At 38.6% G+C, this 24,368-nt stretch overlaps 1 protein-coding gene across 9 annotated transcripts in view; it reads right to left on the bottom strand.

Annotated features, from left to right (window-relative positions):
• Nucleotides 1-24,368, bottom strand: part of LOC122787415 — a 678,631-nt gene that overhangs the window by 605,397 nt on the left and 48,866 nt on the right. For 2 of the 9 annotated variants that reach the window (XM_044054127.1, XM_044054126.1), the window contains exon 1: nucleotides 2,983-3,125. The exons of 1 other annotated variant lie outside the window; for it this stretch is intronic. The gene's annotated coding sequence lies outside the window, so the exon portion shown is untranslated. Of the gene's footprint in view, nucleotides 1-2,891; nucleotides 2,958-2,982; nucleotides 3,128-24,368 lie in introns of those variants that run through there. 6 more of the 9 variants (XM_044054121.1, XM_044054128.1, XM_044054129.1 and 3 more) reach the window with 5 other exon arrangements.

Raw genomic sequence — 24,368 nt, 5'->3', positions numbered from 1 at the left:
ACACAAAAAATAGAAATTGTGGGAACTTACACGCAGAAAAAAAATGTTTTGGAAGAGGAATGCTGTTTTAGAAAAGGCATGAATGAAACGATTTATGTAATGTTGCTTAGTTTATATGACATACAACAAGGGATATGAATTATAATGTTTGTAAATGTGAATTTGTTAATGTGGTTTTAATTACTTTTATAAAAATTTAAGTTTGCCTATGTCACAAGTGATAATTCAACAGGGGCGTAAAAAAAAAAAAGATCTGTGCCCATTATTTCGAAAATATGATCGTGGTTATACATACATAGCGTTTTTAATTTTTATTTGGAAAAATGCCCGAAATTGGGTTTCAACTCCGTTTCTCTCATTCTTGCTAATAGTCCGGAAACAGTAAGTAGTTTCACTACGTTATAAAAAAAAAAAAAAAAATGTGATTATCTGTGTGTCTCGGTTGATTCTTGCTTGCTGCAATGTGTGGCCATGCAGCAAAAAGCAAATTTACCAAGCACCCACAGTCCCGCAGCCCCTGAGAATTATAATATAGGAAAGCGTTTCTCCAGGATATTACTCTTTTACCTTTACTCTGCTCTAAAATACTTTGTAATTCTTTACTACTTAGGTCTTGAAATTTCTACTGTTTTGGATTTCTTCTTTTCTTTGGTGGTGTGCGTCTTTTATTTCATGCTGCTGCCTGGAGTTATGAACTTGCCTGCTGCCTGGTTGCTTTGCTGCTTCTTGCCTGCTTGCTGCTTTGGTCTTGCCCTGGATGGTGTTGGTGTTGGTGGTGTGTTGTGCCCCTGCCTGCCTGCCTTTGTTAGCTACCTGTTCTCTTCTTTGTGTAGCTGACTCTTTACCTTTTGGCTGATGCTTGCTTTTCTAGTTTTGCTGCTGAGTTTTTTTTTTAATTTAGAAATACTGGAATTAGATTGTCCTCAAGATTTTGGTGGTTTTCCTGTGGAGTGTATTAACAGAAACTGTAGGTAAGCTTTTATTAAATTGTGAATTTTTTTAAATGTGATTTATATTATGGGTACATCTGTCATTGATGGTGAGATCATTGTGTGTGTAGATGTGTGTAGATGTTCAACATGTAGTGATTATTAATAATGACTGTCTGATTTGTCTCACAGTCATCTTATTCTTTATCTGTAGTTTTTTCTGTCTGTCTGCAGATATATATATATATATATATATAAAGTAGTTTGTTTGGCTGTTTTTAACTGCAGTAGGTAGTTAATATTTTTCATTTGGGTGCACTTTGATAGTGAATGTATACTGTGGAGTTATATAGGGGGTACTTGCTATGATTGCAGAACTATCATTTCTCTAGTCATCATTTTCCAGGATACCATGATTTTTTTTTATACCATTAATGTTTTTTTTTTTGGATTTGGTTTTTTGAATATTTTGGTGAATATATAATGACTATAAGATGCTTGCTTGGACACTATAACTGTGTTTTTTTCTCTCAGTCTGTCATCACCGTGATGTTTACCTTATGTTGTCCTTTCTTCCTGGTTTCTCTAGGTTCTGGTGTCTTAGTTATTATAGTGAAGCTTTTTTAAATGTAGCTTGTCTAGCCTGTCATCCACCGCTGTTTTATTGTGTTTTTCTAGGTATACCCGTCTATACCAAAGCTATACCAAAAGATTACACAGTGAATATATAATGACTACATGATTTGTATAGGATGCTTGGACTGTAGAACTGTCTTCTAGTCTGTCATCACATTGATGTTTGTTTTGACCAATGTTTCTTTCTAGGGTCTTTCTCTAGTCTAAGATCAGTCTTAGTTACTATAGTGAGGCTTAAATGTAGCTTTTGTCTAGCTTGTCATCACCACTGTATCAATAATATGTATATTATTTTTTAGTACTACCTGATATGAGACTTGGGCTTAGTTTTCCCATGCGTGTGTACTTGTTGCACATTTTTTTTCTTATTGGTAACTGTATGTATTAAGTAATATATGCTGAAAGAGAATGGTGCTAGAGGGGTGTGGCTATAAAGGAATGGGTGTGGCTTGATTGTGCATGGGGCGTGGCTTGTTTGTCAGGAAATGGCACAGTAGAAAGGTGGCAACCCTATACATACAAGCAATACTGGGACTTTTGAATTATCTAAGATAATTGTACTTGCAGAAATAACTTTGTAACAGTAATGAAGTTGACAGCACATATTCTGGTAATCACAGATGCCCATTTTGTCAATGGGGAAGTTAAGCCAACAATGGAGAAAACACTAGGGAAAGTCATCTTCATAATCACCAATGCTGACTACTAAATATACCCTGCTATATTCAGTGAAAAAAAAACTTATATCATAACAGAGGTCCATCTATCTTAATCGATGCTATTCCCTATAAACATCACTATCATTACTGTCGTTAAGATTACAACGGAGATCACCTGATTGGTGTCTTAAACGTAAATAGTTTTAGTGAATGCATTAGTAATTTAATTTTTGTATTTTGCACACACACATTGTATATGTAGGAAGTATAACTTCACACATTGCCCGTGTAAAAAAAAAGTTCTTGCTTTGGTGAGTTTTGCCAGAAGTTTGGTATAAATAAAAAAAACTATGACAGTAAAATGTCATGCACGTTATATTACAGTGCTGCAAATAATGTTAAAAATTGGGGTACTTTTCCGTTAACGGAGCAACTGGTCCTAATACTCCAAGGACCTACTTAAACAGCTGACACAAATACAACATTTATATTTTTCAGCATGGGACCATCACTCAAAATAATTTCATTGAGCATCCATTTTCACGCTAGCAACCTACTGTCAGAAAAAATCGGACTCTTTCATCAACTAGCTCAAAAGTGTCAAACAGTTATCCTTCACAACCCACCCTTATGCTACTATACAAACTACTACCGATTAAACATATACCATCGCTCACGTTGAATGCCAGAATTCACTTTTTCAAGCGTCCAGCATTACGCAGCTTCTTTAAGGCAACCACGTGGATACACGTACATACATTATTAAAAAATACCATGTTTCCACGGAATGCGGAAATGTCTTTGCTATCTTGTGTCGTTGGTGCTCCGAGTTCCCGTCTATCGTTCCTCTCACACAGCATAGACTTCCGGATTAGTCTGTTAATCCAACTAGAGTCCTCCTCTATATTACAGTGATGAGATTTAGTAACGGAACTGATTTTTACAATACGGTGTTGTTTTTATACGCACGGACTTGAATTCGCAAGCACATCTTTACATTAGTGCTGTTCAAGGTTGTATAGTTCTAGCATCTTTATTCATAAAACTCAGTGAGTAAAGTTAGAGCATATACGTTGTTGTTTATTTTGGGCAAACTCAAAATCACTGGGAAAATAAAATAACGGGAAACAAATACACAAATTCAGGGAATATTTTAAATAACGATATTACAAACTCAAAAGTGTTAACTTAAAACAATATGTTTGCTTTAATATGCATTTTCTAAAGCTATGAAGTCTGAAACCCAAATGTCTGTCATTATTCAGTGACTGCAAACCTCAATGATTTGGCAGAATACTGAGGGAAAAGACCAAATCTACGAGGAAAATCCAGACATTCTGTAAAAAATCTGGAAAGCTGAAAAGTGCGCAGGATTGTTCAATCTGTAGTATCTACCTCTTCTTAGGACAATATAGGAACAGACTTGATGCGTTACTTTCACTTGGATGGCTTCAGTTATTTCAATTTCCCATTCTTTGTGTGGGAAAGGTACTGCATAACCAGTAACTAGCACCAAAGTAGAAGAATACTCCTGTTGTTTTTTTGAAGGTTTGGGCAGGGACTAGACGACTTGTCAGTATTAGACACATATACTGGAAGGGAGTGTTGATATATAATGGCATAAATTCAGTAAATGACACTTTTTTTCTTTTGTCACTGTTATGTGATATCCACATACCGCCCCCACCCTCAATCAAGGAAACCACCGTGAAAAACTTTTCAAAAGCAAACTTCACGTTACTTAAGACCAAGGTGGAAAGATTCACAGCCCCCATGCTAAAGGACAACGCTGTCCCAAACTGCTGAATCCCTTACAAAGGCACTCTATGAGCACCTGCAAGAATACATGGATTGTGTTATCCCAAGCAAAACCAAGACTTGCTCCTCCAAGAAAAGGAAACCAGTCTGGTGGACCCCCTGTCATAAACAAGCTATACAATAGAAGGAGGAAACTAGTACAGAAAAGAGTAAAATCCCAAGAAGGAAAGACACCCCTGATCAGTATCAGCAAGAAACTACGATCCCTCATAAAATCATCCAAGGTTAGCGTCGAAAGAAAAATTGCCAAGGACTCCAAAGATAACCACAAAGCGTTCTTTAGCTATGTCAACAACCTAAGTGGGAACTCTGAGATCTGCTCTGAGTTTGTGCAGAATGGCACAAAATACACTGAAACAATTGATATTGCCAATATTCTGGCAAACAGGTTTAGTGCAAACGTCTCCCCATCTCACCCCCTAAAGGGCCCATAACCATACCAGAAGAATGTAGAGCCCTGACAATCACTGACACAGGTTAAAACAGCCCTATCCAAAGCCAAAAACACAGCTTCAATGGGACCGGATGGTGTCCCAGGCTGTGTCTTACACGAACTCCAAAATTAACTAACCCCTCACCTAAACACACTGTTCAAACTCAGCCTCTCTACAAGCTACGTACCCATAGAGTGCGCACAGCAACAGTTATCCCACTGCACAAAGGTGGAGCCACAACGGACCCCAAGAATTATCACCCTATAAGCCTGACTAGCCTGGTCTGCAAAGCTATGGAGCGCATCATCATGGAACTCATTAACAGAGACATTGGAAACCTCCAAACATTGGACCCTACCCAGTTTGGCTTTGTTAAGGGCAGATCATGCCTCCTAAACTTGGTGGACTTCTTTGAGACAGTTACCAAGGTTTTAGATGAGTTAAAGGAAGTCCACACAGCCTACCTAGACCTCGCAAAGGCTTTCGTCACCATTCCCCATTCTGGTATTATAGACAAGCTAACCAGCCTGAACATAAACCCCTATGTCACAAGATGGGTTGTTAACTGGCTCATGGATAGAACCCACATGGTGAGAGTTGCAGGCTCTAGGTCTGACTCTAAACTGGTTACAAATGGCATCCTCCAGGGCTCAGTCCTGGGACCCCTCCTGTTCGGTATATACTTCTCAGAGGTACAGGCAAGCACAGGAGGACTATAGCTAACCAAGTTCGCAGACGACTGCAAACTGGGGGCCATAACTGACTCTCCAGCTGATACAGACATCCTCCAGAAGGGTCTCACTGAGACAGATACTTGGTGTCAAAATCATGGCCTCAAGCTAAATACCAAAAAGTGCATAGTCATCCCCTTTGGAAAAAACAAAGTACCCGCAAACTACCACATATGTGGTAGTCCCTTAAATAAAGAAAATGTAATAAGGGATCTGGGGACCCAAGTAGATAGCAATCTCTCCTTTGATAATCACATTGCCAAGGTGGTTAGAAAATCCTTCTATGTGGCCCACCTAATCACAAAAGGGTTCACATCTAGAACAAAAGAGGTTATTGTGCCACTCTAATCATCACTCATCAGACCCATCATAGAGTACAATGCCCCATTTGGGATGTATCTTACAAGACACCTGCAACAGCTAGAAAGACCACAGAAGTACCTCACCAAGAGGATTACTGGCCTCAAACAGATGCCCTATGCAGCCCGACTGAAGAAACTCCAGCTGTACTCGGTTGCATACCGCTTACTCAGAGGTGATCTCTGCCTGACATACAAGGCCATGTCCAAACCAGAACTGATGGACATGCTCCACCCAAAAAAAAAAACAAATCCACAAGAGTCACACGCTCTAGGGATCTAAACCTCAACACAACGATAAATAGGACATGCTGGAGGGATAGATTCCTGTTCCAGAGACTCCCCATGCTTTGGAACAGGATTCCAATCTACATTAGGCCGAGCCCCTCACTAACACTCTTCAAGAGAAACCTTGAGGAGTGGATGGGAAACATAAAATTTACCCCGGGGATCATTGCAGTGGCTCTGCTGAACAGAGGCCCAGGGAACTAATGGCTCTGCTGGACAGAGGCACAGGGAACTAATCTAAGGGGGCGGTGAAAGCCAACACATTCTGGCTAGGCTTACAGATGCCCTCGGGCAGATAGCCTAGTACTTACCTATGAACCTATAACCATTTACCAGCTTGTGTGAATGCATGTGGGGTGGGGGCAAGTTGCCATCTCCCTTAACGCCCCTCCCCCCATTGTTATAATCTGTTAATCACAACAGCTTCTTCATGCCTTTTGCCATGATTTTTTTTGTGCATTTGTCAGAGAAATAAATTGTTGCATGTGCTAAATAAAAAATGAGTTGTAGAATTACTGGAGTGTCATTGGGTTTGCTTACATTTACTGTAATAACATTATTTTTTTTTCTTTAGTGAAAGAGTTTATTTGTAAATACCAGAGTGATTTTTCATGTGGCTGTACACCAGTTATTGTATTGGTGTTCAGGGTGTCATCCTTGATGATTGGGGGGGGGGGGGTTACATTAGGATATGGCTTGTTTTGGTGTGACTTTGGCAGGGTTTTCTGCTTTGCATCCTTGGGAGTTACTGTTCTCCACAATCCCCCAAACCCCTGCCTACAAAACAGCTGATTCAGGTTTGATTGGTAGCCTGGATACTGAGGGGAATCTGGCAAGGGAGAAGAAAGTGGGGCAATACCCACCACACTGTCCCACAGGGAGGGGAAGGTGTGCATATCTGGGGTCCATTTTCCACATACAATTCCTCAGTGAGAACCAGAAACCTCCTGGAAGAGACTGTTTCAAGGAGCGGGCCTTCTGAATAATGTAACTTGAGAACGTGTGTAACATAGTCTATTTAAGGACTATTACATACCAGGTCATGAGTATGCTAATGAGCAGGATAAGAGGGAGTGGCTACAGGTTAAAGCAAAACTTCCAGTCTTCCCAGCAATAGGATGACACCACTCCCATCTCCCAATCCTTGCTGCTAGGGGAAATAAATGGTCCATCTGTCTCTTACCTTTAGCGGGAATGATTGCACCAGTTAGGTGGAAAGGGGAGGCAAGATGGTCAGAAAATGTCATAGCAAAAAATAAATAAAAAACAACAGCTGTTTAAATCAGTAATTTATAAAAACAGCTTAAAAGATTTCATTTATGTCACAAAACAAATACAAATTTAAATAACTCGACATACCTGGAAACAATAAATGGAGCACCATTATGACTTTCCACTACTATGAACAACCACAGTCGTCAAAACACATAAACCAACTATCTGCAACAAGTACTACACAAATGATAGTTGAAGTCTTTATTATGGGGGGCATCACCCCCCTTAATAGTATATACTAACTCCATGATTATATAACTCTGGAGAAGCCAAGACCTCCACTATCTTTGCCATGTGTAAATATCTTATGTTAGCAATTGTTCTGGAGCTTTTCTCCCAGAGCTTCTGCTGAAAACAGACAGCTCTGTTCAGTCGGACCACCCTGGTAAAACAAATTTAAAATAAAATAAATAATTTACAATAACACAATTTATTCTAACATTAGAGGCATTTTTTTTTATTTTGATACATTAGTACATCATTAGCCATAATTTTGGATTGCTTTGCAACATCACCAATGCCAAAGCATGCATTGAAAGTGGCTTCATATTCAAAATTTACTTCCATAACCATAAATGCACCCCACTCCCCCTGCTATTTATATACATCATCTTCCAGATTGTACTGCAGTGAGGAAAGGGCAAATTCCCAAGTCCCTGGTATACTGCAGTCTTGCACAGAAAAAAACAGCATATGTGATCAACTGATTTTCATATATATATATATATATATATATATATATATATATATACACACACACAGACACACACACACACACACACACACACACACACACACACATATATATATATATATATATATTTATATATACTGGTTGTTTTTTTTCTCACTTTCAGTAGATAAACTTTCAAGAACTGGAATACAACATATTATATATATTATATTTGCATTCCCTGATACAATAATAAGGTTAATTAAGAGTCTATACGAGAGATCGGAGGCAAAGATTAAAATGGGAAGGTTTTCTCTGACTGAACAGAGGAATCAGGCAGGAGTGTCCTTGTTCCCCTTTGTTAATTGCTTTATATTTAGAGCCATTGGTAAAGAAAATAATGGACTCAGAAATGCAAGGACATAAATGGTTTGGTAATCAAGAAAAGGTGGCTTTATATGCAGACAATATTATTATGTACCTGATAAAACCAGAAAAGGACATTTCAGTGTTGTGGAACATATTTCTTTTTAAACAAGAAACATCTTTATTAAAATATAGTGTATGACATAGGCCATGTTACATTTAAATAAATGACAATAAACCATAGCAACACAATCGCATTTGCAAATATTATACATTCCAAACTGTGCAATGCAACTGTAGCTGCAAACATTATACATCACTTTTAACATATCCAATCATTGTTAGTCAACTATTACATAGCTCATTCAAATCCTGCTTACATTTAAACCTCATTTCTCCTCTGCATGTACTGATCCCACAGTTCCCATTTTCCCTATGTGATTTTATCCTACCCTTTTCTAAAGATCCCAGTTCCAGTTGTTTTACCTCTGTTACTATCTTTACTACTTCTAGTAAATATGGTTTAAACTTTGATTTTCATTTTCTAGTAATTGCTTTTTTGGCAGCCATCATAATTAGACTCAGCAAGGCCTTACTATGTCTAGGCAATTCCGAGTTTGTATCATAACTCAAAAAAATAATTTCCCTAGTCACTCCAACCTGCTCATCCAGCATCTCTGACAGAGCAGTCTGTAGGTAATCCATAAAGTCTACCAACACACCCAGGAAATATATTCCCAGTTATCTCTTTCTGCCCCATCACACCTCCAACATTTGCTGTCTATCTGAGGAAAAATTCTTTGAATTCTGCTTGGGGTATAAAACTACTAATGTAAGCACTTCCAGGCAAATATTTAAAATCTTCTAGATTTTGCTGCATATCTGGGAGATGTACATATATGCCCCCCCCATTGTTTCTTTGTGAATTGCTTATCTCATCTCTCTTCCCAGTCCTTCCAAACCTCCTCTGATTGATTCTTATAGTTTTCATGCAATATTTTATATGCTGTACTAATTATTCCTTTCTTAATGGCAGCTTCTGTTCTAGATTCTGAAAAAGACTCTGCCAGTGCTGGTCTTTCATTTAGCACCACCCTATTTCTTTCTCTTTGCCTATACTCTGATATCAATCTTTGATGTGGAAGACAACCTTTAGCCTGCAGCTGAAATAAGTTCTTGGCATCTTCCTTTCCCTCTCTAGTTATTTGCTCCCAGTACTTTGGTTCCTTTGCCAGTTTTCTCCAATATATTCCTGCCTCCTCTTGTCTATTGTCTGTATCCTTAATTGCGTTTATCCCTATTGGCAGAATCTCCTTTCTCCATTCCCGTGTTGGCTCAGTTCTTAGAAGACCTTCTGCTACTTTATGAATCTACTATTCTTCATGATTATTGTTGTTCTTCTTAAAGGAGTTTTAACTGTGTTGCTCTGAAATACCCATTCAACTCAGGTAATCCCAATCTGCTCTATTCTATTGGAAGAATAAGCTTATCCCACTTGACTCTTGCTGTCTTCCCTTCCCTGATAAAATCCTTCAGCTTTTTATTAATTGCTATCCACAACTTCTCCTCTGGTTGATAAAAGTATGCCTGACTAGTGTATAAAGGGACTAAAAACATTTTAGCTGCTTGCATCTTACTATCAATATCCATATAACAGAGCTTCCATTTTCTCATTTTTATATTACCTTTTGTTTGGTCTCTTCCAACATATCCTTAGCTGCCACACTAGTATCATTTTTAATCCATACTCCTAAATGCTTCATTTTATCATGTCCTCATAAATATGGATATTACTGAACCAGTTCATATGTGGGTACATAATTTACTGCTATTGCTTTTATTTTTGTTTCATTAATTTTGTATCCTGAAAAGGTTTGAAACTGTCTCAATATGTTCCACAACACTGTAATGTCTCTTTCTGGTTTTGTCAGGTATAAAATAATGTCATCTCCAAATAGAGCCAGCTTTTCTTGACTACCATACCAATTATATCCTTGAATTTCTGAGTCCCTTATTTTCTTTGCCAATAGTTCTAAATATAATGCAAATAACAAAAGGGAGAGAGGATAACCCTTCCTGGTTCCTCTGCTAAAGAAGATTATCAGAGAGGACCCCACCCACTTTAATTTTCACCTCCAGTCCTTCATATATCCTCCCCATCAACCTTATAATTTTATCAGGGAATGCAGATGCTTCCATTGCCCTCATAAAATCCCAACTTACCATCTCAAATGCTTTGTCTGTATCAAGACCCACAAGGAACAGTGGTATTTCCTTACATTCTGCTTACTTACGGATCATCACTGTTCTGTTTATGTTGTCAAATGATTGCCTTCCAACCACAAACCACATTGATCCATATCTATCAGTGTTGACATCACTTTTGCCATTCTTTTAGCCATTATAGACATAAATACTTTAAAATCATGATTTAGTATTGACATGGGCCTGTATGAAGCTGAATTTGATGGATCTTTACCCTCTTTACAGCTACTACTGCTTTCTTCCAGGATTTTGGTACTTCTTCTCCTCTTAAAATACAGTTAAACAAAACCTTCCAGAGCCTCACCATTTTTTTTTCTTTCCTAGCTTCCAAACTTCCACAGGAATACCATCTAATCCTGGGGACTTTCCTGTAGATTGGTTATACATCACCATTTTTATCTCATCTGCTCCTATCCTAACTATTAGTAATTGAGTCTCCTCTCCCTCTAGCCTTGGCATGTTTAATTCTTCCATAAACATTTCCATTTGTACCTTTTCTTGATTTCCATATTTCTCTGCTTTATTCAGACTTTCACAGAATTTCCAAAATATTTCTAATGCTTCTACAGAGTCCCTCTTTATCTTCCTTGTAATAGGCTCCCTAAGCTTGGTGACAGCCCTTTCTACTTTCTGTTGTCTGAGTTGTTGTGCTAAAAGTTTTTGTGCTCGAGTTATTATCAAAAAACAGTTGGTTAACAACAGTCTTTTTAAACTCATGCATGTTATCAAGCTAGTCCCTTATTTTCTGTTCAGCATTCTGTAGTTGCTCCTCTTCTTGGTCTTTGATATTCCCCTCTTTTGCAATACATTAATATTTGTCAGTCCCTCTAAATAATTCTTGTTACTTCTTAACCATATCTATTCTTTTATTTCCACTCTAGTTTTAAATTCCATTTTAATTTTATCAAACTCCCCAGCTATATTCTCAGAAGAAGTTTCTATCTTCTCTAATAGTTCCTGAATAAGTTCCACTAACCATTCCTTAAATTCTTCTCTTTTCAACAGATAGGTTGGAAAGTGTTAGTGTCATTTTTATTTCATTACCCTGTGTTTTTATTTTGGTTACTATTGGTGCATGATCTAAAATAGTTATTGGGTGTGTATCCAATTAATGCACAATTCCTGTGAAATGTAAATTCTGTCTAGTCTAGCCCAGTGTTTGTATCATGGGGAATAATATGTAAATTCACTCCGAATGCCTAGTACTGAATTCACATCTTCCATGCCAAATATTTTCATAAATTTCATTACAAATCTACCCTCTTTTGTTATATTTCCCTTTCTGGGCCCCCCAGACACATATTCACTGTTGCAAATCAAATTTCAGTCCCCACCTACTAGTAATATTCCTTGCTGAAAGCTGATAATTTCTCCCAGAATTTTCTTTAGCTCCATTATAGCAGTTTAAGGTGGAATATAAGTACATGCCAGTGTAATCCTCCTCCCTTGCTTGTAGCCCCTTAGTACTAGAAATCTACCATTACTGTATTTTTTCCTCTTCTATTATAATTGAAGCTCCTCTTGCAATTAATATAAGTACTCCTGTCTTCCTTTGTCCCAGGTATTCTGCTGAATAACCATCCTGAAAACCTTTCTTTATCAAATTCATATGTTCATTTCTTTCCAAGCGTGTCTCCTGTAGCATAGCTATTTGCACTCTACATTTTTAAATATAGTTCACTACTCTTTCTTTTTTGGATTTATCTGGGAGACCATTAACTTTTAAACACATTATAGAAAGAATCATATTCTTGAGGGATTATTATTTCCACCTTTTATGTATAACAACTTTTTTGTTAAGTGTCTTGTTCCAGCTTTTGTGTTACATGCATGCACTTTTTGGCAGATTAATCTTTTACACAGCTGTTTCTTGTCACCTCCATTTGAGCCTATGTCACATCTTGGAGAACTTTTTGTTTTACTGAAAGCCCTCAAACAGAAATACACACACACACACACACACACACACACACACACACACACACACACACACACACACACACACACACACAATACCTCCTAAAACCTTAATAATAACACACAAAACTATGTACACCTTCAAATATTGAAGTTTTACCCCTTATAGGAGCATAAGTTCCAAAATGACAGCCACACACTCAGACTCAATCTAAACAGAAAAAAAGCTTATCCATGCTAAGATGCATGGTAGAGCCTATGATTCTATTAAGTGCTGTCTGATTTGCCTTATCTTTATATCTCTCCCAGCTGGGAAACACTTGAGTGCTTTCAGAAAACATTTTCTATAAGCCATTTCTCTTTATCAGATTGTCTGCTAATGACATGAGAACTAGATATAGGACTATTTACTCGAAAAAAGACCTTATAATATTCAATATTCTTTTTAATTTACTTGCTTTCTGTCAAAACTTGTTACTATATAATGCTAACACAGTCATTTCCCTATGCAAGAATGAGAAAAAGCACACTAATGTATATTTTGTCATGCTCTTTTAACCAGATCAGTGTAGTGGAACATCATGAGACAGTTTCAAGTATTTTCGGGATATAAACTTAATGAACATAAAACAAAAGCTATAGCTATAAACTATGTACCCACATGTGAATTGGTCTAGCAATACCCATATTTATGGAAACACGATAAAATGTATTTAGGAGCATGGATTGAAAAATGACTCTATTATGGCAGCTGAAGAAATGTGGGAAGATGCTAAACAAAGGATAATACAAAACTGAGAAACTTGAAGATCTTGTTTATGGATATGAATAAAAAGATAGAAGCAGTGAAAATGTTTTTAGTCCATTTAGTGTTATATACAGCTCAGGCATGTTTTTATTAACCAGAGGAGAAACTGTAGACAAAAATTAATAAAGAGTTGAAGACATGTATTTGAGAGGGAAAGAGGACAATAGTCAAGTGGAATAAGTTGATCCTTCCAAAAAAGCAAGGTGGTTTATGATTACCCGAATTGAATGGATATTTTAGAGCTACACAGTTAAGGCTGATATACATAACACAAGCAGAATGTCATAAGTCAAAGTCGAAAGGAGGATGATGAAATAGGGGAAATTTAAGAAATAAGGAGAGAGTGGGATTTTGATTGCAGATTCTTTTGGAGAAGTACAATAGCCATACATAATATTATATTAAGAAAGTAGCAGAAAGTATTCTAAGAACTACACCAACACAAGAATGGAGAAAGGAGATTTTGCTGATAGGGTTGACTGCAGTTAGGGGAACAGAGAATACGCAAGAGGGGGCTGGAATTTGCTGGAGAAAACTGGCAAAGGAACCAAGGTACTGGAATCAAATAACTAGAGAGGGAAAGGTAACAAAATGGAAAGAGGCCAAGAAGACATTGGACTGCAGGCTTGAGACTGCATACCCTGTCAGGGATTGACATCAGAGCATAGGCAAAGAGAAAGGAATAGGGGAATCCTAAATGAAAGACCTGCTCTGGCAGAGTTTTTAGTTGAGTAGAGAAGCTGGTGTTAAAGAAGGAATAATTAGTAAGGCATGTACAATATTGCACCGTACATAAGAAAACAATGGGAAGACATAGGTATTGCTCCAAAATATGCATCAAAGTGTAGAAGATTTAGGATTTTTGCTTGGAAATATTTGCATATATCCCAAGCAAACTCCAAAGAAATTACCTGAGGTAGATGGAAAATGTTGAAGTTGTGATGGGAAAAAAAGAGGTGACTGGGAACATATGTTTTGGGAATGTAATCAGTTGGTAGACTAAAAAATTCCTACAAAGTACTCTGTCAGAAATATTGGATAAGCAAATGGGTGTAACTAAGGATATTATTTTTTGAACTGGGATACAGGATCTGAATTGCCTAGACATAGTCAGGCCTTCCTACATTTAATTCTACTGGCTGCTAAAAAGGAATTACTAGAAAATGGAACCCAAAGTCTAAACCAGCAATATTTGAAATATTGAATATTGTAACAGAGATAAAAGAACTGGGAGTGGGAACTTTAATAAAAGGTAGGAGCAAATGACATGGAAATTGTGGGAACAATGCATGCAGGATAATGTTTTGGAGGAAGAGTCAGATTTAAGGGAAGGCAAGAATTTATGTAATGTTGGATTGATAGATATACAAAAACATATTTGATGTATAATGTTTGTAATTAGGAACATGTTAATATGGTTTGTTTTCTTTTATATGAATGTATGTTTGCCTGTGTCTTAAGTGATAATTCAGTAAAGGTATTTGAAACAAGTGATTATGCCTTATTACACTTCCTTATGTTTTGAGAGAGTAAAATTTTAGCAAATATTTACTAATTAATTTGATCGTAGTCAGAGATTTTGGTGTACACCGTTTTTAAAGCAGCATTAAGTGATGGCCACATCTATGTGTGGGGCTGTAATCCACTGCAATGAATGCATCTAACAGCAATGAGCTTCAATATATAACTGTGATTATTATTTATTTATGCAAGCATTTGATCACAGGCATCTGGGCTGTATTTGGTGATTGCAGCTTTGTGTGTTTGGGGGGGTTGTTAATACACTGCAGTGCATATGTCTGATAACAAGATGAAATGTTTTACTGTTGTTATTACTTCTGCTTTCATTTGTTTGATCATAATCAGACATCTGAGGTGTACAGAGTCAAAAAAGTAGCGGTGTTTGGTAGGCATTTATTTTTGCATCTGGTTAGCAAGCATGAGTAAGATGAGGCAGGGTCCCCCTGTCTCACTTTAGTCATGGGTGCTTACCCTAACCTTACACATTAACTTACAAATAACAGTACCACTATACAAGATCCAAGAACACACACACACACACACTCACAGTAAAACACAACACTGCATCTGTCCCCTAACTTCACTCTCACTTTAACCCTGAATTGCCAAGATACACACACACACACACACACACACACACACACACACACACACACACACACTGTTGAGCAAGTTGCCATTTGGCAAACTGACACTCTCCCAAACACTTACATGCACACACCACAAAACATTTTAAAGGAAAACTCCTCCCTCTCCTACAGTTTAACTCAATCCTTAGGTTTCTTTTCTCCCTACACTATGGTTCCAATATTGTGTAGGTACAAGAAACCTGCTTGTACTTTTTATAACTTTCATTTCCTTGTCTTTGAATCAAGGGAAGGGAAAGCCCATCTACCTTTCTTTAAAGCTTAACCTCTCACATACTTTGCAGAGGAATTTGTCTCAGCCTGCATGACATACCATAGACACAGATAAATCTGTAGTTTACCCTGTCAGGTACTGCTATCAATCTTAGATGGACAATTACTCTTGCTAATTTCAGGAACACAGCAGCTGGTATAAAAAAAGACAGAAATCTGTGGGACTGTTTTCCATTGTTTTTATTGCAGAGAGGAGGATAACTTAACAATCCCCTTTCATAGTAAAACAAAGCAATTCAATCAGCCAGGGATTTAAAGGCAGTTGTCACCTCTTCTGACAGATTTACATAAGCAGCACCACAGTATTGAAATGATTCACAGGTAGGTACTAGGCTATTTGCCCTAGGGCCTATATAAGCCTAGCCAAACGGTACCCTGGCTTTTGCCACCCAAGAAAATTATTTTTCTGTGCCCCTGTCAAGCACAGCCACAGAAGTGATCCCCGGGGTGAATTTCCTATCTCCCATCCAATCAAGATTTTTCTTGAAGAGTGCTAATGAGGAGCTTTGTTTGATATAGATACGTAGTTTGTTCCAGAGTATGGGAAGTCTCTGGGACGGGAATCTATCCCTCCAGCATGTTCTGTTTATTGTGGTGACAAGGTTTAGGTCCCTAGAGCGTGTAGCTCGGAGGGATTGGGATTTCTTTAAGTGGAGCATGTCCAACAGCCAGGGGCGTCTCGTGGCATAGGGCTGCTGGACTGCAGCCCCCTCAAAAATAAAAAAAGAAAGAAAAAGAAGAAAGAAAAATGAAAAATAAAAAAAAATTAGTTTTTCAAAATTCGCGGACTTCGCGCAAAGATAGACCGAGTCCCGACTACTGTCGGTCTGCGCATGCTCAAGGCAGTCCGCCGTCCCATAGGGGACACAAGGAGACGTCTGTGCACTTTTACAGTGCACAGACTCGCCAGGATTATGGGTCGCGTCCGGACTGCAAGAGGAGCAGCAGGGACTCGGGACAGAGCATTAGGGATCTCGTCGGGTCGGGAAGGAGCATTGGGATCTCGCGGGTCTTCAGTATTGCGCAGGAAGGATGTACGTTAGCTGGATGTATTCAGGTAAGGTGCCTTTTAATTTACAATGTTTATTTGTATGGAGTTTGTGCTTTTAATTTACAATGTTTATTTGTGTATGGTGCTTGTGCTTTACTGGAGTTTGTGCTTTACTGGAGTTTGTGTATGGTGCTTGTGCTTTACTGGAGTTTGTGTATGGTGCTTGTGCTTTACTGGAGTTTGTGTATGGTGCTTGTGCTTTACTGGAGTTTGTGTATGGTGCTTGTGCTTTACTGAGTTTGTGTATGGTGCTTGTGCTTTACTGGAGTTTGTGTATGGTGCTTGTGCTTTACTGGAGTTTGTGTATGGTGCTTGTGCTTTACAGGAGTTTGTGTATGGTGCTTGTGCTTTACTGGAGTTTGTGTATGGTGCTTGTGCTTTACTGGAGTTTGTGTATGGTGCTTGTGCTTTACTGGAGTTTGTGTATGGTGCTTGTGCTTTACTGGAGTTTGTGTATGGTGCTTGTGCTTTACTGGAGTTTGTGTATGGTGCTTGTGCTTTACTGGAGTTTGTGTATGGTGCTTGTGCTTTACTGGAGTTTGTGTATGGTGCTTGTGCTTTACTCTGGTTTGTGTATGGTGCTTGTGCTTTACTGGAGTTTGTGTATGGTGCTTGTGCTTTACAGGAGTTTGTGTATGGTGCTTGTGCTTTACTGGAGTTTGTGTATGGTGCTTGTGCTTTACTGAGTTTGTGTATGGTGCTTGTGCTTTACTGGAGTTTGTGTATGGTGCTTGTGCTTTACTGGAGTTTGTGTATGGTGCTTGTGCTTTACTGGAGTTTGTGTATGGTGCTTGTGCTTTACTGGAGTTTGTGTATGGTGCTTGTGCTTTACTGGAGTGTGTGTGTGTGTGTGTGTGTGTGTGTGTGTGTGTGTGTGTGTGTGTGTGTGTGTGTGTGTGTGTGTGTGTGTGTGTGTGTGTGTGTGTGTGTGTGTGTGTGTGTGTGTGTGTGTGTGTGTGTGAAAATGCCCCAGGTGCTTATGGTGGTGTGGTAGGGAATGCCTCAGGCTTGAACCCTGTACCCTGTATGCAGGTGTTAAAGACTTGAGTTCCCTACCCACCACCATTTGTAAAAAAATTTCAGATATTTGCCTCATATTCGATCTGATCTGTTCCTCATAATATCTGTGGTTTGTAAATGTTGCAAGGCTTGACATTTGATGGTGTAGTAGTAGCATTGTTGCCTCACAGCTGCAGGTTCTTGGGTTTGATTCTTGGCTGGGGTTCCTTCTTTGTGGGGTCTGTATCTTCTCCCTGTGTTTGTGTGGGTTTGCTTTTGTGTCCTCCCATGTTACAAAGACATGTCTGCATTATTTCTTCCTGGGCCTTTGCTGAAAATTGTTTATTTGTTCCAAGTCAGACTGTCCTGATTAAAAAATGTTAAATAAAATTGACAGGCATTTGAATTTCAGACTTAAGGGTTTCTGAATGTTTAATTCCTTGCGTATTTGATGGTGCAGTGGTAGTATTGTTGCCTCACAGCTATAGGTTTTCTGGTTTGATTCTTGGTTGGGGTGGCTTCTCTGTGGAGTCTGCATCTCCTCCATGTGTTTGTGTGGATTTGCTCTGGTGCCCTGCCATTTTACAAAGACGTGTCTGCAGTTTTAATCCCTGCTGAAAATTGGTTTTGTTCTGTCCGCAGTAAAATTGACAGGCATTTGAATTTCAGACTTCAGGTTTCTGAATGTTTAATTCCTTGCATAATTGATGGTGCAGTGATAGTATTGTTACCTCACAACTACAGGTTTTCTGGTTTGATTCTTGGTTGGGGTGGCTTCTGTCTGCATCTCCTCCCTGTATTTGTGTGGATTTGCTCTGGTGCCCTGCCATTTTACAAAGACGTGTCTGCAGTATTAATCCCTGCGTCTCTGCTGAAAATTGTTTTTGTTCTGTCCGCAGTAAAATTGACCGGCATTTGAATTTCAGACTTCAGGTTTCTGAATGTTTAATTCCTTGCATAATTGATGGTGCAGTGATAGTATTGTTGCCTCACAGCTATAGGTTTTCTGGTTTGATTCTTGGTTGGGGTGGCTTCTGTCTGCATCTCCTCCCTGTATTTGTGTGGATTTGCTCTGGTGCCCTGCCATTTTACAAAGACGTGTCTGCAGTATTAATCCCTCGTCTCTGCTGAAAATTGTTTTTGTTCTGTCCGCAGTAAAATTGACAGGCATTTGAATTTCAGACTTCAGGTTTCTGAATGTTTAATTCCTTGCATAATTGATGGTGCGGTGGTAGTATTGTTGCCTCACAGCTATAGGTTTTCTGGTTTGATTCTTGGTTGGGGTGGCTTCTGTGTGGAGTGTGCATCTCCTGCCTGTGTTTGTGTGGATTTGCTCTGGTGCCCTGCCATTTTACAAAGATGTGTCTGCAGTTTTAATCCCTGCGTCTCTGCTGAAAATTGTTTTTGTTCTGTCCGCAATAAAATTGACCGGCATTTGAATTTCCAACTTCATGTTCTTCAGAATACATAGTAGCACAACCTTTTTTTTTTTTTAGCAATTTTCGAAGTTTATAAGATGAATATTTTAAATTTGTCCCTATTTTTGGGACTGTATTCCCCCATTATTGGCTTCGTCCAGGTTTTTGTGCTAAGGTTGACAGCTATGGCAAGAACTGAATTCACTGAATATGTTTGAGGGCTGTATTCCCTCATTACTGGGTTTGTCCAGGTGTTTTGTACTAAGAGGTTGACAGCTATGGTGAGAACTGAATTCACTAAATGATAGCCATTTAAGTTTCAGTCTTCCTCTTTTTACAAAGCAGCTGATGTGGCATAGTGGTATGTTACTCTGACTGTTTTTGCTCAGGGACCTTGGCAGTAAAATATATGGTGGCAACACAACATTTTATTCTAGCAACTTTCCAAGATTATACAAGCAATGTTTAATGTGTCCCTGTTTTTGGGCTTTTGACCCCAATACATTTTGGCTTTTTCCAGTTTTCTTGAGCTGCGGTTGAGATGCAGTTGAGTATTGAGTAGATTTTACAAGGAACTGAGAGCTGCAGGGGAATAGAAGTTTAGTGCTTTGCCAAGTTAATACTATAGCACAACAGGCTGTGTACTTGCTTTTGATGCAGAAGGTTGTGGGTTCTACTCCCACAAGGGGTAGATGCTGCCGTACTGAGAATGTTCTCCTTGGTGAAGATACTAACTATGAGTTCGTTATCAGTTTGCCATCCATTTCCTCTTGCAATATTATTACTAGCTTATCATTTTTTTAATGTAATATAGACAATTTATTCCTGCGGGGCAACAGACACTTTATTTTTCGATGAAACCATGAAATATAAAGGTGATTGCTAGCAGCAACCACTTCATTAGTTACAGATTTCTTTAATGTGGAATTATTTAGATGACTGACTTTAGAGATTGTGCATATTTACTGATAATGGACTGTAGAATTGTGCATATTTACTGATAAAGGTGGACTGTAGAATTGTGCATATTTACTGATAATGGTGGACTGTGGAATGGTGCATATTTGCTGATAATGGTGGACTGTGGAATTGTGCATATTTACTAATAATGGTGGACTGTGGAATTGTGTATATTTACTAATAATGGTGGACTGTGGAAGTCTGAGTAGACTTTTTATGATAAATGTTCTCAACTGGGCAGTTTTGCCATTATGGGTGCATATGGTTTGTTTCATTGCTTACTGGAAAAAATGTTCAAAACAAATTTAAAACATCCTGTAACAAGTGTACTGTATTGTACAAGGAATATAATTTTAGTACAATGAGGAAGGTGTATCAAAGAGCACATGTATGTTTCATATGCAAGGAGCCTATGATTGAAAACAGCCCAAAATTAATCTTTATCTGCCACTGGCAAAATGTATTTTCTTTGAATGTGGGTTTCAATGCTGTTTCAATGAATGTGAGTTTCAAGGGCAGAGAAGTTTTAATGCTAAGTTTTCATTGTGAGATTGCATTGCTTTGTTTAACAGATGACTTAGTGTTTGTGCTGTAAAATACAAAATAAAACTTTCAAATGAAGTCCAACTCATCATAGAAGTAAAGCAGTATGCACATTAGTGTTTATGGTAAATGGAGTGAAATAGCCAAGTATAATGGTTCATTGGAATGGCTGCAGAGGCTCCATTCAACCATTATTTTGTCAGGGGGGGAAGGGCAGCAAACTCAGACAGGCCCAGCTGAACTATACCTCCCAACTGTCCAGATTTTCAAAGAATGAATAGATTTTGCTTCTTATTTTTGGTTTGTTCATAAAATTTGTAGTTTTAATTCCTAAATGATTTGCCAGAAGTCACTCTAAGTTTCAGACTTCATAACCTTCAGAAAAATGCATGTTAAAGTAAGAGCTGTTCTATCAACTGTCTCAATTTATACAAGAGCAATTTTAGTACTGTTTATATGTGCCCCAATATATTTGGCCTTGTTCAGATTTACTGCATTAACAGGTTGAGAGGTACATGCAAATAAATTGCTTTATAGAATTAGGCATAGCCAACCTCTCAACTGTCCCCAATTTTGGCTCAAAATGTTGCTCTTCCCCTTATAATCCCTCCATAAAATAGCAATTTTGGAAGAAAACATGGAGGGTTTACAATTAAGAAATAACTGTAATAATCAAAGTTATAGATTACTTGAAATGCATGTAGATTCTTTTATATTTTGTCAGCTGCTCAAGGTAGCAGTACTAATATTAAAGTGTCCCTTCTTTGACAGGTAGCAGCTGTATTGTGTGTCTATTTTATATTTTTGCATCACGGTTTTGTCCATTTTTCATAAAAATTGTGTTTTTTGGCAAATTAGTGACATCACTAAAGACTGAAGTTAGAAAATGACAGACATTTGAGTTTCAGATTTTATACCCTTCAGAAAATTCATACTAATGCAAGACCTATTCTATTATCTTTCTAAGTTTATTAGAGCAATATTTAAAAATTGTCCTTATTGTTGGGCCTTTGTCCCACTTCTGTGTATGGCTTTGTCCAGATTTCTTGCTCTTGAGGTTGAGAGGTATGACAAATGTGTCAGGGCCATCACAGTCAGCCAGTGAGATTTCAAATTGTGACATGCTTGTTGCACCCCACTTCCCCATGTAGTGACTCTGGATGTGTCCAAGCAAGGCAAGGAGTAGTTGTATCTACCTTGGATGGGGAGGACACACTGCATAAGTACTACAGTGGCTTTTCATCTGTCCTTGATTTTGCAGAATGGTCTGGTTTCTGTCATATTTTTGTACTGTTGATTTATGCTTATTACTCAAAGTGCCTGTTGCTCTGTGCTTTTAAGTAGCAATGCTTTAATGACCATAAGGTAAGCTTGTCTGAGATCGTAAGATGCAAGTAAGCTTTAATAAGCATACTGTTAAAGAATTGCCAACATTGAAAGCCTTTCTGTTGTTGCCATGCAGAGAATACTTGACTAGATAATGTATAAGCCTTGGGTATTAAAGGACAGGATTCCATTATTTTAAAAAGCTCATTACACTTGTTGGAGACTTCCAGTCATCTCTACAGACTTTACCCGTAAACTAAACAGAATGCCAATCATGTGTGGTCCATAACCTGTACAGTAATCCTTTAAGCAATGTATCTTGAGCTTGTTTCCTTTTCATTTTTTACTTTTATCATGTTTTCCCCATGAAAGAAGTTGTCAGGCAGCAGGTCTTTTTTGGATAAGAAACATTTTTACAAGTGGGAGCATCACATAGATTTCTACTTTCAGCATGTTACTTGGTACTTTAATAAAGCTGAATATATTATAATTAGGAATGCAGTGCAAGGAGAAGTGGTTTGAGTTGAGTGCTTCTGGTTTTTCTTATACTTGATTTTGACTGGCATTCCAGTAATGTATTTAAAAAGTAATTTATTTTTCATGCCTCACAACCTTTTGTTTCCATCTAGATATTAAGTAAGCTGTCATGCAGTCAATGCATTGAAATATTTTTATTCTTCTACACTTATTTTTGTCTTGATTGGACTTTCATAATGATGGTTTGCCACCCAGGGCAGCGTATTTAATTAAAGTTAGTTTTTTGTGGTTTTGTGCATAGCTCCTCCCCTTTCTGGTTGACCACACCCCCTTGACCCCACCCATTCAGCTGTCTCCTGCAGCCCCCCTGTGATTTGAAGTCACCAGCCGCCACTGCCAACAGCTCTGGGTTTGACATAGCTTTGTATGTTAGATCACCTCTGAGTAGGAGATATGCGACAGAGTAAAGCTGGAGTTTTTTGAGATGGTCTGCGTAGGGCATTTGTTTGAGGCTGGTAATCCTCTTTGTGAGGTATTTCTGCAGCCTTTCCAGTTGTTGTAGATGTCTTGTGAGGTACATACCAAAAGGTGCGTTGTACTCTATAATGGGTGTAATGAGTTATGAGTAGAGGGGAACAATGACCTTTTTTTTCCTGGATGAGAAAACTTTTATGATGAGGTGTGCCACGTAGAAGGATTTCCTGACTACTGTGGCGATGTGATTATCAAAGGAGAGACTACTGTCCACCTGTGTCCCAAGGTCTCTTATCACACTTTCAGTGTTAAGTAGACTATCACCTATGTGGTAGTTCATGGGTACAGAGTTTTTATCAAAAGTGATGACAATGCACTTTTTGGCATTGAGCTTGAGGCCATGGTTTTGACACCAGGCATCTGTCTCAGTGAGGCCCTTTTGTAAGATGTCCACATCATTAGGAGTTTTGATTATGGCTCCTAGTTTGCAGTCATCTGCGAACTTTGTTAGCCAAAGACCTTCTGTGTTAGCCTGTACTTCAGAGAAGTAGATACCAAACAGGAGAGGACCCAGGACTGAACCCTGTGGTATTCCACTTGTCACTGGTCTGAAACTGGATTTAGAGTCTGCTACTTTCACAGTGTGGGTTCTGTCAGTGAGCCAGTTGGCAACCCATCTTGTAACATAGGGATTTATACCTAGTTTAGTGAGTTTATCTATAATTCCAGAGTGGGGGATGGTGTCAAAAGCCTTTGGTGAGATCTAGATAGGCTGTGTGAACCACCTTACCCTCATCTACGGCTTTGGTGACTGCTTCAAAGAAGTCTATCAGGATTAGGAGACATGATCTGCCTTTTACAAACCCGAAGTGGGTAGGGTCCAGAGTTTGGAAATTACCAATGTCATTGTTTATAAGTTCCATGATGATACATTCCATAGCCTTGCAGAGCAGGCTCGTCAGGCTGATGGGGCGGTAGTTCACAGGGTCCGTGGTGGCTCCCCCTTTGTGGAGTGGGATAACCGTTGCTGTGCGCCATTCAGTGGGCACAAAGCCTGAGGTGAGGGTATGATTGAACATGGTACTTAGGTGGGGTGCCAGTTCGTTCTGTAGTTCATGTAGAACGCAGCCTGGGATGTCGTCAGGTCCCATGGATGCTGTGTTCTTGGCTTTGGACAATGTGTTTTTTTACCTGTGCAGCCATGATTACAGGAAGTTTGCATTCTTCCAGTATAGAGATGGGCCCTTTAGGGGGTGAGAGAGGGGTAAAGTTAGCACTGAACCTATCTGCCAGGATGTTGGCAATATCAGTTGGTTCTGTATATTTAGTGCCATTGTGCTGTAACTCAGAGAAGATCTGAGTGTTGCCATTGAGATTCTTGACATAGCTATAGAATGCTTTGTGGTTATCTTTAGAATCAGTGGCAATTTTGTTTTTGTAAATAGCTTTGAAGGATTTTATGAAGGATCTCAGCTTCTTACTGAGGCTGACCACAGAGTTACTCCAATCATGGGATTTTAC

Source organism: Protopterus annectens, chromosome 13.part0 (assembly GCF_019279795.1).
Source record: "Protopterus annectens isolate FY-2018-M chromosome 13.part0, PAN1.0, whole genome shotgun sequence".
NCBI classification, from domain to species: Eukaryota; Metazoa; Chordata; order Ceratodontiformes; family Protopteridae; genus Protopterus; species Protopterus annectens.
Note: the sequence above shows the minus strand (reverse complement) of the source record. Positions and strands in the feature narration are given on the sequence as shown.